At 40.6% G+C, this 17595-nt stretch overlaps 1 protein-coding gene across 4 annotated transcripts in view; it reads right to left on the bottom strand.

The window, feature by feature from the left end:
- The window catches only part of RAB30 (RAB30, member RAS oncogene family), a 77296-nt gene that overhangs the window by 27620 nt on the left and 32081 nt on the right, over positions 1 to 17595 (bottom strand). For 2 of the 4 annotated variants that reach the window (XM_059930701.1, XM_059930703.1), the window contains exon 2: positions 6401 to 6451. The exons of the other annotated variants lie outside the window; for them this stretch is intronic. The gene's annotated coding sequence lies outside the window, so the exon portion shown is untranslated. The remainder of the gene's footprint in view (positions 1 to 6400; positions 6452 to 17595) is intronic. 4 annotated transcript variants of the gene reach the window in all.

Below are 17595 nucleotides of genomic sequence, written 5' to 3'. Positions count from 1 at the left end.
TTGCTTCGTTTGCAAGTATTTTCTCCCATTCTGAGGGTTATCGTTTCATCTTGTTTATGGTTTCCTTTGCTGTGCAACAGCTTTTAAGTTTCATTAGGTCCCATTTGTTTATTTTTGTTTTTATTTCCATTTCTCTAGGAGGTGGGTCAAAAAAGGATCTTGCTGTGATTTATGCCATAGAGTGTTCTGCCTATGTTTTCCTCTAAGAGTTTTATAGTGTCTGGCCTTACACTTAGGTCTTTAATCCATTTTGAGTTTATTTTTGTGTATGGTGTTAGGGAGTGTCCTAATTTCATTCTTTTACATGTAGCTGTCCAGTTTTCCCAGCACCACTTATTGAAGAGGCTGTCTTTTCTCCATTGTATATTCTTGCCTCCTTTATCAAAACTAAAGTGACCATATGTGCGTGGGTTTATCTCTGGGCTTTCTATCCTGTTCCACTGATCTCCAGGATTTATTGTTTCTAGATTTTTTTGATAATGGCCATTCTGACCCATATGAGGTAATACCTCATTTTAGTTTTGATTTGCATTTCTCTAATAGTTAGTGGTGTTGAGCATCTTTTCATGTGCCTCTTGGCCATCTGTATGTCTTCTTTGGTGAAATGTCTATTTAGGTCTTCTGCCCATTTTTTAATTGGGTTGTTTGTTTTTTTGATATTGTGCCCCATGAGGTGTTTGTATATTTTGGAGATTAATCCTTTGTCCATTGTTTCATTTGCAAATATTTTCTCCCATTCTGAGGGTTGTCTTTTCATCTTGTTTATGGTTTCCTTTGCTGTGCAAAAGCTTTTAAGTTTAATTAGGTCCCATTTGTTTATTTTTGTTTTTATTTTCATTACTCTAGGAGGTGGGTCAAAAAAGATCTTGCTGTGGCTTATGTCAAACAGTGTTTTTCCTATGTTTTCCTCTAAGAGTTTTATAGTGTCTGGTCTTACATTTAGGTCTTTTATCCATTTGGAATTTATTTTTGTGTATGGTGTTAGGTAGTGTTCTAATTTCATTCTTTTACATGTAGCTGTCCAGTTTTCCCAGCACCACTTATTGAAGAGGCTGTCTTTTCTCCATCGTACGTTCTTACCTCCTCTGTTGTAAATTAGATGACTACATATGTGTGGTTTATCTCTGGGTTTTCTATCCTGTACCATTAATGTATATTTCTGTTTTTGTGCCAGGACCACACTGTCTTGATTACTGTAGCTTTGTAGTATAGTTTGAAGTCGGGGATCCTGATTCCTCCAGCTCTGTTTTTCTTTCTCAAGATTTCTTTGGCTATTTGGGGTCTTTTGTGTTTCCATACGAATTGTAAAATTTTTTGTTTTAATTCTGTGAAGAATGCCATTGGTAGTTTGATAGGGATTGCACTGAATCTGTAGATTGCTTTGGGTAGTATGGTCATTTTCAATATTGATTCTTCCAATCCAAGAACATGGTATATTTCTCCATGTGTTTATGTCATCTTTAATTTCTTTAATCAGTGTTTTATAGTTTTCTGAGTACAAGTCTTTCACCTCCTTAGGCAGGTCTATTCCTAGGTATTTTATTCTTTTTGTTGCAGTGGTAAATGGGATTGTTTCCTGAATTTCTCTTTCTGATTTTTTGTTGTTAGTGTATAGGAATGCCAGAGATTTCTGTGCATTTTGTATCCTGCAACCTTACCAAATTCATTGATTAGTTCTAGTAGTTTTCTGATGGCATCTTTGGGATTTTCTATGTATAGTATCATATCATCTGCAAACAGTGACAGTTTTATTTCTTCTTTTCCAATTTGTATCCCTTTTATTTCTTTTTCTTCTCTGATTGCCATGGGTAGGACTTCCAAAACAATGTTGAATAAGAGTGGTGAGAGTGGACATTCTTGTCTTGTTCCTGATCTTAGTGGAAATGCTTTCAGTTAGAAAATACATTTTAAAAATGCTTAGTCTGGGTGGTGGGATTATAGATTATTTTCTTCTTTATATATTTATATCTTTTCTAAATTTTCATCAATAAACATGACTCATTTAGAAACAATACACTTCATTAAAATACACGGACTCAATACTGGTGAGTGAAACAGGAGACAGGTACACACAAACCCAACTAGTGACCATCCACATTCAACTGGCTCTTCTAGAAAGCAGCATCTTCCATGGTACAGACCAAAAGCCATAAAAGAGTTCAAACCTTCCATGCCAAGAGCTCACTACTGGGAATTCACTTTAAGAAAAGAACTGAACAAACTCAAAAAGCAACATGATCAAAAATTCTCATTACATCTTATCTAAAAGAACTGGAAACAATCCAAATGTCCAACTCGGGATAGTTCTGTATGGAACATCAACACCATGGAATGTAGGGCAGCCATTAGACATGCCAGTTATGAAAACTATGTAGAAATATGAAATAATGTTGAAAATAGGCTGTAAAATTAAAAGAATATACAAAGCTGCATTTGTCAGAACTGCAGCTATAAAAAATAAGCATGTATGTGAACAAGGGCATTTCAAAAGCAAGAACATATACTGTGTTTGGATTATGAGATCACAGGGAGCTTTTTGTTTTTTAAGTTTCATTCCCCCCCCACACCAGCTTTTTAAACAAGTTTTTAACATTTTGCATGTACCACAGACACATTTTTTTAAAACATAGAAAACGTAGAAAAAGGGAAAATGAATTACCAAAAGGAACACATCACTGCCAGCATTTTGATGTGTTCTTCCCTCTTTTTCCTATGCACTAGATGGTTTGCTTTGGTTTTGATCACTGTAATCATGACAACATTTTCTTTAAAGTAGTCACAAAATCATTTCAATTTTTAAAAACCAGAGAACGTAACATACAGCGACCTGTAGGAACATACAGCGATGGGTTTTTTGAAATACTATCAAGAGAAATGACCTCATAGAATGTCTGACTGTAAGCAAAAAACAGCAATATCGCACCACTGTGACAGAACAGATGGAATGATCAAAGTTCCTAACACCTGCGGAAGACTCACAGGCCAGTATCAGTAACCATAAGTGGGGAGCATGGAGAGTGCTGTGCTACTAAAGCTGACATTGCTGGAAATTAGAAGGAATTTTCTCAGACTTGGAAAAGATAATAGATATAACAACGGACTAAGTTTTCAGATCAGAAAAAGCTTGAAGGGATCAAATCCAGCTGGTCAGCTGATCCAGAATAGTTAACCTCCTTGATATCTACCGATATCCACGCCAGCATGGACCCCTCCAGGGAGAGAAATAGCAACAGGGAAAATCACTATGTAAGCAATGCCTGCGCTCTGCTGCCCACTGAATGTGGTCCCTGGAGAGAGTGAGGGGAGGCTGAGTATGCTGTCCCCACAGAGGGGCTCAGTTTCTGCAGGAGTGTGACACTTTGGGGCTTTTCAAACAACTGACAAAGGATTAATCTCCAAAATATACAAGCCGCTCATGCAGCTCAATATCAAAAAAACAAACAACCCAATCCAAAAATGGGTGGAAGACCTAAATAGACATTTCTCCAAAGAAGACATACAGACAGCCAACAAACACATGAAACACACTAATCATTAAGAGAAATGCAAATCAAAACCACAATGACATATCACCTCACACCAGTCAGAATGGCCATCATCAAAAAAACTACAAACAATAAATGCTGGAGAGGGTGTGGAGAAAAGGGAACCCTCTTGCACTGTTGGTGGGAATGTAAACTGATACAGCCACTATGGAGAACAGTATGGAGGTTCCTTAGAAAACTAAAAGTAGAACTACCATATGACCCAGCAATCCCACTACTGGCATATACCCTGAGAAAACCATAATTCAAAAAGATACATGCACCCCAATGTTCATTGCAGCACTATTTACAATAGCCAGGTCATAGAAGCAACCTAAATGCCCATCGACAGACAAATGGATAAAGAAGATGTGGTACCTATACACAATGGAATATTACTCAGCCATAAAAAGGAACAAAATTGGGTCATTTGTAGAGATGTGGATGGACCTAGAAACTGTTATACAGAGTGAAGTAAGTCAGAAAGAGAAAAACAAATATCGTATATTAGCGCATATATATGGAATCTACAAAAATGACATAGATTAACTGGTTTGCTAGGCAGAAAAAAGAGACAGATGGAGAGAACAAACGTATGGACACCAAGGGGGGAAAGCGGGGTTGGGGGGGTGGGTGGTATGAATTGGGAGATTGGGATTGATGTATATACACTAATATGTATAAAATAGGTAAGTAACAAGAACCTGCTGTATAAAATAAATAAATAAAATTCAAAAAAAAATTCTAGAAGTGGCTCAATCTATACATACTCAGTAAACTTTGATCCATAGTTCAAACAAATTCATGGTAAAATAGAGTTTTAATTGTAAGATTTAAAAAAAAAAAAAAAAAGACATGTACCAATGTTCATTGCAGCACTATTTACAATAGCCAGGACATGGAAGCAACCTAAGTGTCCATCGACAGATGAATGGATAAAGAAGATGTGGCACATATATACAATGGAATATTACTCAGCCATAAAAAGAAACAAAACTGAGTTATTTGTAGTGAGGTGGATGGACCTAGAGTCTGTCATACAGAGTGAAGTAAGTCAGAAAGAGAAAAACAAATACTGTATGCTAACACATATATATGGAATCTAAAAAAAAAAATGGTTCTGATGAACCTAGGGGCAGGACAGGAATAAAGACGCAGACATAGAGAATGGACTTGAGGACACGGGGAGGGGGAAGGGTAAGCTGGGACGAAGTGAGAGAGTGGCATGGACATATATACATTACCAAATGTAAAACAGATAGCTAGTGGGAAGCAGCCACATAGCATAGGGAGATCAGCTCAGTGCTTTGTGACCACCTAGAGGGGTGGGATAGGGAGGGTGGGAGGGAGACACAAGAGGGAAGAGATATGGGGATATATGTATATGTATAGCTGATTCACTTTGTTATAAAGCAGAAACTAACACACCATTGTAAAGCAATTATACTCCAGTATAGATGTTAAAAAAAAAAACAGGGCCCCTCAATACAAACTGACTACTCAATACAAACTGACTTCATCTCTTACATGCATATCTAGCAAAGCCTCTGCCTTCTGTTGCAAGGTTGGGGGAAAGCTGCTGGGCTGATTGAGACATGAGATGCCACTGCTAACATAGCAAACCTCACTCAGATACTCCCCACTTCAAGGAAAAATGTCACGCTGCATTCTTTGCTTTAGAGGCTTTTAGACACTAACCCCTGGACAAGATGCAATGCAACTCCACTGCATTTCCAAAGAACTAATCTGACCATGTCATTCCCACACTTCAGTCTCCTCAGGGCTCCCGGCTGCCTACACAAGCCCTCCGTGAGAGGAAGGACAGGACCCTGGTGAAGAGGGCGAACGTAGGAGCCAAACTGCCTGAGTCTGAGTCCTGCCTCTGCCCTTCATGTGATGCGTGACCTTGGGCAAGTTCCCTATCCTCTTGGTGCCTACATTTCTTTATTTGTAAATAGGGATAATAACTGTACCCACCTCATAGGGTTACCGGATGGCTGAAAAGAATTAATACAACAAAGCACGAAGAAGAGAGCCTGGCATACAGGAAGGACCCAATAAATCTTAGGTGTTGCTCTTATTATTGTCACTGTTGGAGAAAGTTCAAATTCCCTAGCAGGGCATACAGAGCCACCCATGACCCAGCCCCTGCTCATATCTCTGGCTTCATTTCTCGTGACCTTTGAGTTACCATCACCACGATGATCACATAGCCATGCCCAGCTCCCAGAGTGTGGCCCCCAAGGCAGGTTCATCCACAACTTTACTCACATGGGGCCCTTCTCTCCTTGTTGCTGGCAAGCAAGCACATAGCTCTGGAACCTTCCTCGCCTCCCCCCATGTGAATTAGCCGCTCTCTCCTTTACGTCTCCACTGTGTTCTATGCAGACTCTCTTCATAGATACTTCATTATCCTCATTGGTTTAGGTATCCTGCTTCCCCCACTAGACCTTAAGGACAGAGGCCCTTATGAATTCCTATCTGTATCCCCATTGCCTGGCACTCAGTAGATCCCGAATAAGTATTTATTAAATAAATGCAAAAGAAATATTGATCAGAACATGCAAAAGCTAGGAATACTTTTCAGAGAACCTAAACACCAGGATGAGGAAAGCAAACCCCAAAACACTTGGATCCTAAGAAGAGTTAATTGGCAAAGATCATATAACCAAAGAAAAGAAAATGATAATTTCCCAGGGGAAAGCCAAACCTTGTTATAATGAAGTGTCTCTGTGTGTATTGGAGGAGGGGGAGGGAGAAGTGACATTAATAATGGTTCTAAAGTAACTGATGTTGACTAGTCATTGAACAGCACTTTTTAAACCTTTTCTTTAGGGGAAAAAAAAAAAAAAAGCTGAATGGGAAGTATTTTTTACCTTGTTCAGAGTGCAGGTTATTTCAATATAAAATACTGCAGGGGACCCAGACTGCAAGAAAAAGAGAGAATTAATCTTTGCTCAATGTCTGTAATGAGCTAGATACTTTAAAAATAATATAGTTTCTATTTATTAAGCAGAAGGTGCCAGACACAGAACCGTTCACTTTAGACTCATTATCAAATTTGATAACGCAAGTCCTCGACAACTCTGAGACATAAGTATTAGCATTCTACAGATGAGATAAACATATTCACTCATTCCATACACTTGTAGTGAGCACGTACTATGTGCAAGTCACTGACCCAGGAGCAGAGGACACAGTGATGAACAGGCAGACAAGTTCCCCCGCCACACACCTTCATAGCGTGTACATTCTAGCTGGGCAGAAAAGAGAGCAATGAATGAATGCGGAAATGAGCACATACATAAATAAACAAGAAAAATACCAGATAGTAGCAAGCACTAATAGAGAATAAAAGTAAAAGGAAGGGACAGAGTGTACCCAGACAGCAATTTTAGAGTGAGTTGTCAGAGAAGGCCTCTCTGAGGCGGCTCTATTTAAGATGAGATTTGAATAAGAAAAAGACAAGCACATGAAGACTGGAAGAGCATTTTAGGCTGAAGGAATAACTATGCAAAGTGCGCTAAAACAAGAATGGACTTGGCATGTGCAAGGAGCCAAAAATAGAACAATGAGGCTGGGTGCATGGTCAAGGAGAAGAGGGCTGAGATTGACATGGGGCAGGTCACAGAGAGCTTGGTCAGCCAGGACAAGGAGTTTAGATTTCATTCTGAGTGCAACAGGAGGCCACCTGGAGGGAGAGGGGTGGTTAGGAATGTGACATAAACCAATTAACATTTTTCAAAGATTTATCTGGTCCCTGCAATGGAGGGTATTGCGGTATAGATATCAGTTGAAGCAGGGCAACTAGTTAGGAGGTTACTGCAAGTAGTCTAGGTGAGAGATGATGTGGCTTGGACTAGGGTGCTGGTAATGAAGATGGAGGGAAGGAGATAAATTTGGGAATGTTTCTGAAGATAGAGAAGACAGAACTTGCTGAAGGATTGGATGATGATGGTGAAGAAAGAAAGAAATCAAAAGTAATGCCTAGATATTTTGGCTTGAGCACTTGGGGGGAATACTAGCACCACTTACTGAGGTGGGGAAGATTGAAACAAGAACAAGTTTAGTGTAGAGACTAAATCAAGAGTTCTCTTCCAGCCACGTTAAATTTGCAATGTCTCTTAGAGATCTACCTGGACATAAATTTGGAGTTCCAGAAAAAGTTTGAGGATGAAGCTACAGATTTGAGGGTCATTAGCAAATGGATGTTAGGGAAAGCCATTGGATTAGAAGAGGACATCTGTGGAGGGTGAATAAATAGAGAAGAGAAGGGGGCCATTTCAGAACATGGGGCACATCTCCATTTAGAGGCTGAGGAGAGAAGGAGACTTAAGGAGAGTCCAGAGTGGTAGGAAGAGACCCAGGAAAGTAGAGTGTCAAAGAAAACAGAGATCTGCTTTGTCACATGCTGCTGAGAGAATAAGTACGACTAAAACAAAGCAGTGGCCTTCGACTTGGCAACATCAAGGTCACTGGCAGACACAGACAGGAATAGTCCCTGTGGAATGATGAGAAGAGATTAGAGTCAGGGGAAGCAGTCAACGTCAAAACAACGGACAACTTTTAAGTTTTACTGAGAAAGGGAACAAAGAAACTAGAAGATAGCTAGAGGGGGTGGTATAAGGTCAACAGAGTTTTAAATTAAATAATGAATTTATTTTGTAACATTTGAGAGACAAAATTAGAAAACATTTTGGATTTTTTTGGGGGGGGATTGTTTTCAGGTAAGAAATACTAGAGAATGCTTATTTGCTATTGAGAATTATCCTGTGATGAGGGTAAATTTCATGATGGCAGAGAGAGGGTGCATAATTAGAAGATCAAGGATCTACAAGACTTGGTCTTAACACAGTTAATAATGTGCCCAAGGCAAAAGAAATGGTAGGCAGGGAGATGGGATACTAATCCAGGTCTGTTTTGACTCATACATGCATCCTTTTTCCACCACACCAATGACTGTAATCTAATAGAGTAGCATTTGCAAAAGATCGAAACTCCAGGCTCTGAAAATAATCAGAACAGAGTTAGAAGGGATCTTAAGAGAACCTGGGAGAGCTAACACAAACACACCGCTTCTTGTATGTAACCAAGCTCTGTTCATCATACAGAATTCTATTATTGCATTTTCACTCAAATGTCATTCATGTGTGCACATCTAGCTGTAGTCCTACTAGTGGCAGAACCCTCCAACATTGCCCTTTAATGTAAAGAGTGGGTTTGAGGAGGGGAAGGGGACACTGAGATAAATCACAGAGCAGAGTAAGGGGGAACACTGCAGGGAATAAACTCTCTAGTGGCTGTAATAAGGTAGTTAAAAATACTTTTAGAAGGTTAGTTGTGTATTTATATTCAGCAAAGTGAAGACGGAAATCATTATATGATCGTTTTGTTTCTTTCCTATTTACATAGTGACCTCAGGAAGCAAGTGACTATGGCTGTGCCAGGAAGTGGCCTCTTGTCATCTGTTTCCCATGCCCACTCCTGCTCTACCACATGGGCACAGCACCACCCCTTCAGCCCCATCTTTCTCTCACCTGGTTTCTCACTATCTGTTCCAGTTTACTTCTTCCTTCAGGGCAACATACATGCCATCTGCCCCATGACGTCCTCCCTGATTTCTCCCTCTCTGAAACTTTATAGCACAAAGTACTAGTACCATGTAAATTTAGCTCTTGCTCACATTAAGCCTTTTTTTTTGTTTTTGCTTTTTTGTGGGGAGGGGAACAGAGAAAGGTTTACTGCAAGGTCCAAGCAAGGAGAATGGGTGGCTCACACTCAAAAGACTCGAACTCCTTGATCACATTAAGCCTTAAAACTATTCTCTGAGTCAAATATCAGAACGAGAGTACTTTTCAGTAGGAAATTCAATGCAATTGTTGGCCACTGTTACTTTGAGAGGAAAGATCCAGATTTGAGTTGAAATTGTGGCTCTGTTCCACCTCTAATACACTGAGTGATCTTGGGCAAGTCACTTTCTGAGCCTCAGTTCCCCCACCTAGAAAACAGGAATACTACTACCTACTACCCAGCACCTGGGTAGGTATCCAAAATGTGCTGGACAGCCCACTCTTCTGCTAAAAACCCTATGATGGCTTCCCATGGTTTTCAAAATCAAGTCCCAAACCCTTCAACCTGTTTATTACATCCTATCAACTTCTCCAGCCTTATTTCTCACCTACCTCACATCCCGTACTCTAGTAACAATGAATTCCTCATGATATTTCTCACCCCCATGCTTTTGGTTTTTTTGGTCCCTGCTGTCCCTGCACTCTTAACCCACCTTGCTCAGGCATCACTCTCCTCCTGGGAGCCTTCCTGGATTTGTCAGCTTCCACCCTTTCCCCACATACACAGGTTAGGTTCTCCTTCCCATTTGGTTCTCCCATATGACCCTGGCCACAGCTTAATCTCTGTAGTTACCCCACTGTTTATAATTATTTACAGGCCCACCTACTCTATAAAACAAGGGTTCCTTGGGGAAAAGGACTGGGCTTTATTCATCTTTGTATCCCCAGCACAGGCACTGACTTCTGCTTCACCTTTTTTGATGCTCCATTTCTGCATCTAGGAAACAGAAAGAATTTCACCTACTTGAAAGGTCAGGATTAAGTTTAAATATTCAAAGTTTACTGCAGGGTGTCAGGCACACAACTGGCCTTCAGTACATTTGATTTATATTCTCCGCATCTCCAGATTTTTCTCTTTTTCTGTCCTTCATGCCCAGGCTCTTACACTGGCCCTGTGCCTTCGCTGTGAGCCCTCTCCTTGATCCATATCCCTGGTTCCTACTCCTGACGGTGCCCTTTGAACTCTGAGGATGACTCAGTTAAGGCACTAAAGCAGTACTGCAACCATCTCTTGAGTACCTCTGTGCAACACAATGTCCCAGATGCAGTGAAATGGATACAACATGTACAAGGAATTTATGACCTACTAGGGGGTAGAGAAGAGGTAGGGAGACAATTAGACAAATGAAGCCTGGGCAATTCAAAGAAGGAAAAGTTTATATATCTCTAGGGGAAGATGGGAAGGCTTTAGAGGAAGTGGCATTTCAAGTGGACCTCAAAGGATAAACTTAAGTTGAGGGGCTGTTTCCAGAGTTATATGTGTTCCACAAAACACGTTACTAAAATGCTCTTGCTCCTCAGATGAAAAGCAAAATAAACTTAGGAAACGCTGCCTACTGCATACCCCTCTAGGAGATTCACAATACACAGTAGCAAGGCTCTGGGAGGTCTTGAAGGGACCCTATTTAACTTTGTTTAATGTAGCATCCCGGGCTTCCCTGGTGGTGCAGTGGTTGGGAGTCTGCCTGCCAATGCAGGGGACACGGGTTCGAGCCCTGGTCTGGGAAGATCCCACATGCCGCGGAGCAACTAGGCCCGTGAGCCACAACTACTGAGCCTGCGAGTCTGGAGCCTGTGCTCCGCAACAAGAGAGGCCGCGACAGTGAGAGGCCTGTGCACCGCGATGATGAGTGGCCCCCGGTCTCCGCAACTGGAGAAAGCCCTCGTGCAGAAACGAAGACCCAACACAGGCAAAAAAAAAAAAAAAAAAAAAATGTAGCATCCCATATTTGTTTGGCCACTAGTTCTCCATTTCTATCCCCCCTGGAAGATATTTATAGCATCTTGAGGATCATACCTTAAGAAACAAGTTAAATGTTACCCTTTCAAAGTTATATATTTGCATTTTAACAGGACCTCTCCAAAATAATATCTTAACACCATATATCTTTAACAACATAATCAGCAATTTAAAAAATTCTCCTGGCATCATGTCCAAAAGGAAGAAGACCCTGCAGAGCTGAGTGAGTGGCTGAGACAGAATGAATTCCCTCCCTTCTCTAGTGAGAGGCAGAGTGTAGACTACAAGCCTTTCAATCAAGGGAGGGAAAACGACCCCTCTTCTGAGTGAGTCCATTCCTTCTTTGGTAGGATGTTTACACCCTTACAGCCGCCCTCCCACCCTCTCCAACTTGCTGACTGGGTAAAAAAACACCAGACTTGAAAGCAAAGGGAACAATGTTGTGTAACAACAAGCCGACAAGGCATGTTTTGCTCCTTAATATTTATCAAACAGTCATGACCTGTGAGAGGCAAGAAGAAAAGGGGCATTGTCTGCTTGCCCGTCCCCACCCTGGAAGCATTGGTGCTCAATTACCCAGTCTGGGGGTTAACAAATGTTTACTGGGAGCAAGGCACTGTGCTCATGGTACAGAGAAAAACAAGATATAGTCCTAGTCACAAGTCCTGCTTCCCAGACCAACAGGGAGGATAGGTAAAAACCAACTGCAATGCAGCACGCGGAGCTCAGGCAAACAGTGCTAGAATCATAGGTGAGGACAAAATGCCAGCAAGGCATAAATGCAGGGACTCCTTAACTTTGCCTGGGCATAAGGTCAGAAGAGAGGCGTGTTAAAACAAGGACATTCCTCTTAGCTCTCAGAAGATCGGAAAGGAGTTTTCCAGGCAAATAAAGCAATCATCTGTAAATAAATAAAAGAGGGTTCTAGGTTTGAGTAGAATAGGGATGGACATAGCAAAACTGAGAAAAAAAAAAAAAGCAGCCAATCTTCCTGAGAAGGGGGCACACTGAACAGATGCATCTAATTTCACCGACCCCTGCTTTTTTTCTTAATAACAAAACCGTTCAGGCCAGGGAGACAGGAGAGAAGATGATGGTGTCAAATTTGGGAAGCCTGAGAAACAGATGAATAAGTAGTTAACAGACTTAGCAGACTCAAGAAATCTGAATCCTAAACCAGATGCAAGGAAAGCTGAGAATTTGGCTGATTTCAACCACAGAATCTTTACCAGGCCCGGGACTGGCGGTACCAGGTATCCCTAGAGCAGGCGTATAGGATGCTAAAATAGAGACCACAGTTAAAGCTGCCTGGGGCTTCCCTGGTGGCGCAGTGGTTGAGAATCTGCCTGCTAATGCAGGGGACACGGGTTCGAGCCCTGGTCTGGGAAGATCCCACATGCCGCGGAGCAACTAGGTCCGTGAGCCACAACTACTGAGCCTGCGTGTCTGGAGCCTGTGCTCCGCAAGAAGTAGAGGCCACGATAGTGAGAGGCCCGCACACCGCAATGAAGAGTGGCCCCCACTTGCCACAACTAGAGAAAGCCCTCACACAGAAACGAAGACCCAACACAGCCATAAATAAATAAATAAAAATAAATTTAAAAAATAAAGCTGCCTGAAAAGAAGTTAGAGCCCTAAACACCACCTCCACCTCCCACCCCCGCCAACTGACAAAATTCTGGAGGCTTAGTCTCTAGAAAGCATAAAACAGAAACGTCTAGTATGTGCTTTAAAATAATCTGAGGAAGGGGATGTGGGATACAGATGAAAGGAAAATGTTCATGAAGCGATCATTTGTGAACCTGGGTAATAGGAACATAGGGGATTATTGCACTATCCTCTCAACTTTTGTAAATCTTTGAAATTTCCCATAATAAAAAGTAAGAGTGTCTCTGGCCCAGGAATACCCAGCACAGTTGAAGGTGAACAGAAAAAGACAGGGCGCTGTGTCTACTGAAGGTGAAATGTAACAGGTTTTCATATGCCCTCTCCTCTTGACTGCCAGAACGTTGTCAAGTGGACCACACTCTGCTAGGAGGATGGAAGAGTCCTCCCAGGTGAACAGAACCAAGGGAAAACCTGAAGATACTGTCCTAGGGGCTCCCAGCAAACAGCCCACCCAGATCAAGCTACAGGGAGGCCCAGAGATAATGATCTCCATCCTATATTCGGTTTCTTGAAAGCTTTTTTTTTTTAATACAGCAGGTTCTTATTAGTTATCCATTTTATACATATTAGTGTATATATGTCAATCCCAATCTCCCAATTCATCACACCACCAAAAGCTTTTTTTTTTTGAGAGTTTTATTAAGATATAACTCACAACTCAATTCACCCTTTTAAAAAGTGTACAATTTAATGGTGTTTAGTATATTCACAGTTGTATAACCATCACCACTGGGGTGGTTTATTAAGCTATAATATTAAGCTTTATTAACATGTAACTTACATACTCAATTCAGTTTTTTAAAGTGTACAATTCAGCGGTGTTTAGTATATTCAGAGTTGTACAACCATCACCACAATCGATTTTAGAACATTTTCATCACCGCAAAGAAAACCCTATAACCATTAGCAGTCATCCCACTCTCCAGCCTCAGGCAACTACTAATCTACTTTCTCTCTCTATGGATTTGCCTATTCTGGACATTTCGTATAAATAAAATCATACACTACGTGGTATTTTGTGAGTGGCTTCTTTCACTTACCAAAATGTCAAGGTCTCAACAGCTTTTTTTATCCAACCACCCTGCCCTTAATTAGAAGCAACACAACCAAGGATCACATTCAGAGTGACATATTGGGGAAGTCTTTAATGAAGATACAGACCACAGCAAACACATAAAAGCAACTTGAAGGAAACAGCTACTATGTGGAGAGGAGTGGGGTCTGGGGCAGGAAATACCATTAATATTCTCACAAAAACGAAATAAAACTGTACCCATGAAACAAAAATAGGACACTATAAAAAAGACACACTAACAGAACAACAACAAAAAAACTTTTAGAAATTGACAACTTAATAGCAGAAATTTTAAAAATTCAACAAAAGGATTGAAAGATGAAACTGAGGAAATCTCCTTGAGAGTAAAATCAAAAGATAAAGACATGGAAAACAGGAGAGAGAAGTTAGGAATATTCTAGAGGACCAGTACAGGGGGCCCAACAGCTGAATAGGAGAACTTTCCAAGAAAGAGAAAACAGAAAAAAGAAAAATTATAACAAGATAGTAATTCTCAACAGCATCAATAAAAACAAGAAGACGATGAGCAATGCCTTTAAAATTCTGAAGAAAAATGATTTCCAACTTAGAATGAAATCTAAGAACCCAGTCAAACTATCGATCAAGTATGAGAATAGAACAAACACATTTTCAGGTATATAAGATCTCAGAAATTCACATTCCATGAACCTTTTCTTAAGAAGCTTGTGTAGGAGGTCCTTCACCAAGCTGTATAAAAGAAACAGTGGATCTAGTAGAGACAGGCAACAGAGGACCCCAAGAGGACCACATAAAGAAGTCAACCAGACTGGAGAAGTACAACTCAAAGGGCAGACATGTTGAAGATGGTCATCACCAACAACCCCACTGCCATTAAACCCTCTTTGCTATTGTTGACCTAAATATTTAAAATATATGATTATAAAATTTTCAAACATACTCAAAATAAGCCCCTGATACCCCTCACCCAGATTCAACAATTATGAACATTTTGGCCTATTAATTAATCTATCCTCTTTTTTTCTATTTTTTTTCTTTGTTTAAATATTTTAAAACAAATTCCACATCATAGCATTTCACCTCTGCATACTTCAGAATCCATCTCTACATTACCATTTTCTAACACCACATTACTATTATCGTGCCTAGAAAAATTAATGATAATTCCTTGTTATCAGTCCATAACAAAATTTCCCCACCATCTCAAAAATGCCTTTTTATACTTAGGCTGTTGTGGGCTGAACTGTATCCACCCTCCCCCCCAAAAAATGTATATGTTGAATCCCTATGTGCTGGTATACTTCAGAATGTGACTATAATTGGAGATAGGGGTTTTAAAAAGGTAACTAAGTTAAAATAAGGCCTTTAGGGTGGGCCCTAATCTAACCTGACTGATGTCCTTATTAAGAAGAAAGGAGATCAATGGAAAAGAATATGAAAAAGAACATATATATGTATAACTGACTCACTTAGCTATAGAGCAGAAATTAACAACATTGTAAAACAACTATACCTCAATAAAATAAATTTTAAAAAAAGAAGAAGAAGAAAGGAGATTAGAAAATACAGAGAGACAGCAGGGCCACCTGTGTGCAGAGGGATGACCATGTGAAGAGGCAGGAAGAGGGTGGCCATCTGCCAGCCAAGGAGAGAGGGCTCAGAGGAAACTAACCCTGCCAGCACCTTGATCTTGGGCATCCAGCTGCCAGAACACTGAGAAAATAAATTTCTGTTGTTTAAGCTACCCAGTCTGTGATATTTTGTTATGACAGTTGTAGCAAACTAATACACAGACTAACTGAATCAAAATAAGGTTCACGCGTTACATATGGCTACGATTCTTAAGTCACATTATTATTTTTTTCAGATTCTTAAGTCACATTATTATTTTTTTCATGCTGTTGACTTGTTGCAGAAGCCAAGTCAGTTGTCTAACACTCTGAATTCATCTGTTTGCTTCCTTAGAGTGTAATTTAATTTGTCATCCTTTGCCCTCTCTTTCTAATAAATCAAAGTTAGCACCATAAAAGAGTAAATTCTAAGAGTTCTCATCACAAGAAAAAAAAATTCTTTTTCTACTTCTTTAGTGTTGTATCTATACGAGATGATGGATGTTCACGAAACTTATGATAATCACTTCATGGGATGTGTAAATCAAATCAGTATGCTGTATATATTAAACTTATACGGTGCTGTATGTCAGTTACATCTCAATAAAACTGGAAGAAAAAAAGAAATTTGCAGAAATGTAAACAAGGCATTCTTGCTAATTTCTTTTTGTTTTGGCAAACAGAGTTTTTATTTACGTCACCATATGATTCAATTTGTTATTGTTATTTTAAAATAAATTAGTAAATTTGAAAAAAAAGTTAGCTCTAGAGGCTTGATTGATTTAGGGGTCAACTTTTAGGTAAGAATATTCCATAGGTGGTACTGCATACTCTCTTTTTAATCTGACAAGAATGACAGGTAAACTTGGTCCAGACTCTTTCTGGCATTATTGACCTTGACCATGTGCTAATGAAGCATCTGCTCATCCCCTCCATGCTGTCCATCTGGATTAGCTGAGGGCATTCACTTCACCCCACAGAAGAGATGGCCTGCTTTGGCCTACCTAATGAGAGCTGGAGGTAGGCCACAAAGAAAGCAGAAGTAGAAAAGACATAGCAGTCCATTCTCCGTGCCCATATCCTACCGGATGTCCAGTGTCTGGCCCACACTGAGCCCCGCCAGCTGCCCCAGGAGTGGTGAGCCCTGTATTTCCAAGGATTCACTCACAGCCTTGCCCTCTGACTTCCCCATCAGGATCTTCTGTAACCCCCAGGGAAGCTACCCCCGGACTAGGAACCTGAGTCCGTTCGGTTTATTTTTAGATCTAATAGTGGCAATGTTGCCCTTTTTCAATGGGTTTGTTAGATTTGCACTTGATCCTTTGTTTTAAAAAAACTAAACAATGTATAGTTTAATAATACAAACATGGGTGGTTAAACCATAAAGAAAAGTAAGGGAATGCTCAACACAAGAGTCAGGATAACCATTGCCTCTGATGAGGAAAAAAAAAAAGGCGGGGGGGGGGGGGGGGGCTTCCCTGGTGGCGCAGTGGTTGAAAGTCTGCCTGCCAATGCGGGGGACACGGGTCCGAGCCCTGGTCTGGGAGGATCCCGCGTGCCGCGGAGCGGCTGGGCCCGTGAGCCACAATTGCTGAGCCTGCGCGTCTGGAGCCTGTGCTCCGCAACAGGAGAGGCCGCGATAGTGAGAGGCCCGCGCACCGCGATGAAGAGTGGCCCCCACTTGCCGCGGCTGGAGAAGGCCCTCGCACAGATACGAAGACCCAGCACAGCCATAAAATAAATAAATAAATAAATAAATAAACCCAAAAGTTAAAAAAAAAAAAAAAGTGAGGCAATAAGTTAAAAAAAAAAAAAAGCGGGGGGTGGTGTGATTTTGGGATAGAGGGTACACAAGCAGTTTCTAAGGAATCAGTAATGTTCAATTTGATAAATTAGATGGTGGATATACAATTTTCACCTTATTGTTCTTTACTTGTAAATATATATTTAAAGCATTCTTTGGTATGTGTGATAATTTTCATATGAATTACTTTTTCATGAGCAGTCCACTGTGGCTAGAACATAGGATTTGAAGAGTGAAAGGAGAAAAGACTGGAAATGGAGTTAACTCTGAAGGCAAATGGGAGCCTTGGTGATGCTCTCTTGGGAGGGTCATCAAGGACGTGTATACCCGAGATCAATTAAAATG

Source organism: Balaenoptera ricei, chromosome 8, assembly GCF_028023285.1.
Source record: "Balaenoptera ricei isolate mBalRic1 chromosome 8, mBalRic1.hap2, whole genome shotgun sequence".
Lineage (NCBI taxonomy): Eukaryota > Metazoa > Chordata > Mammalia > Artiodactyla > Balaenopteridae > Balaenoptera > Balaenoptera ricei.
Note: the sequence above shows the minus strand (reverse complement) of the source record. Positions and strands in the feature narration are given on the sequence as shown.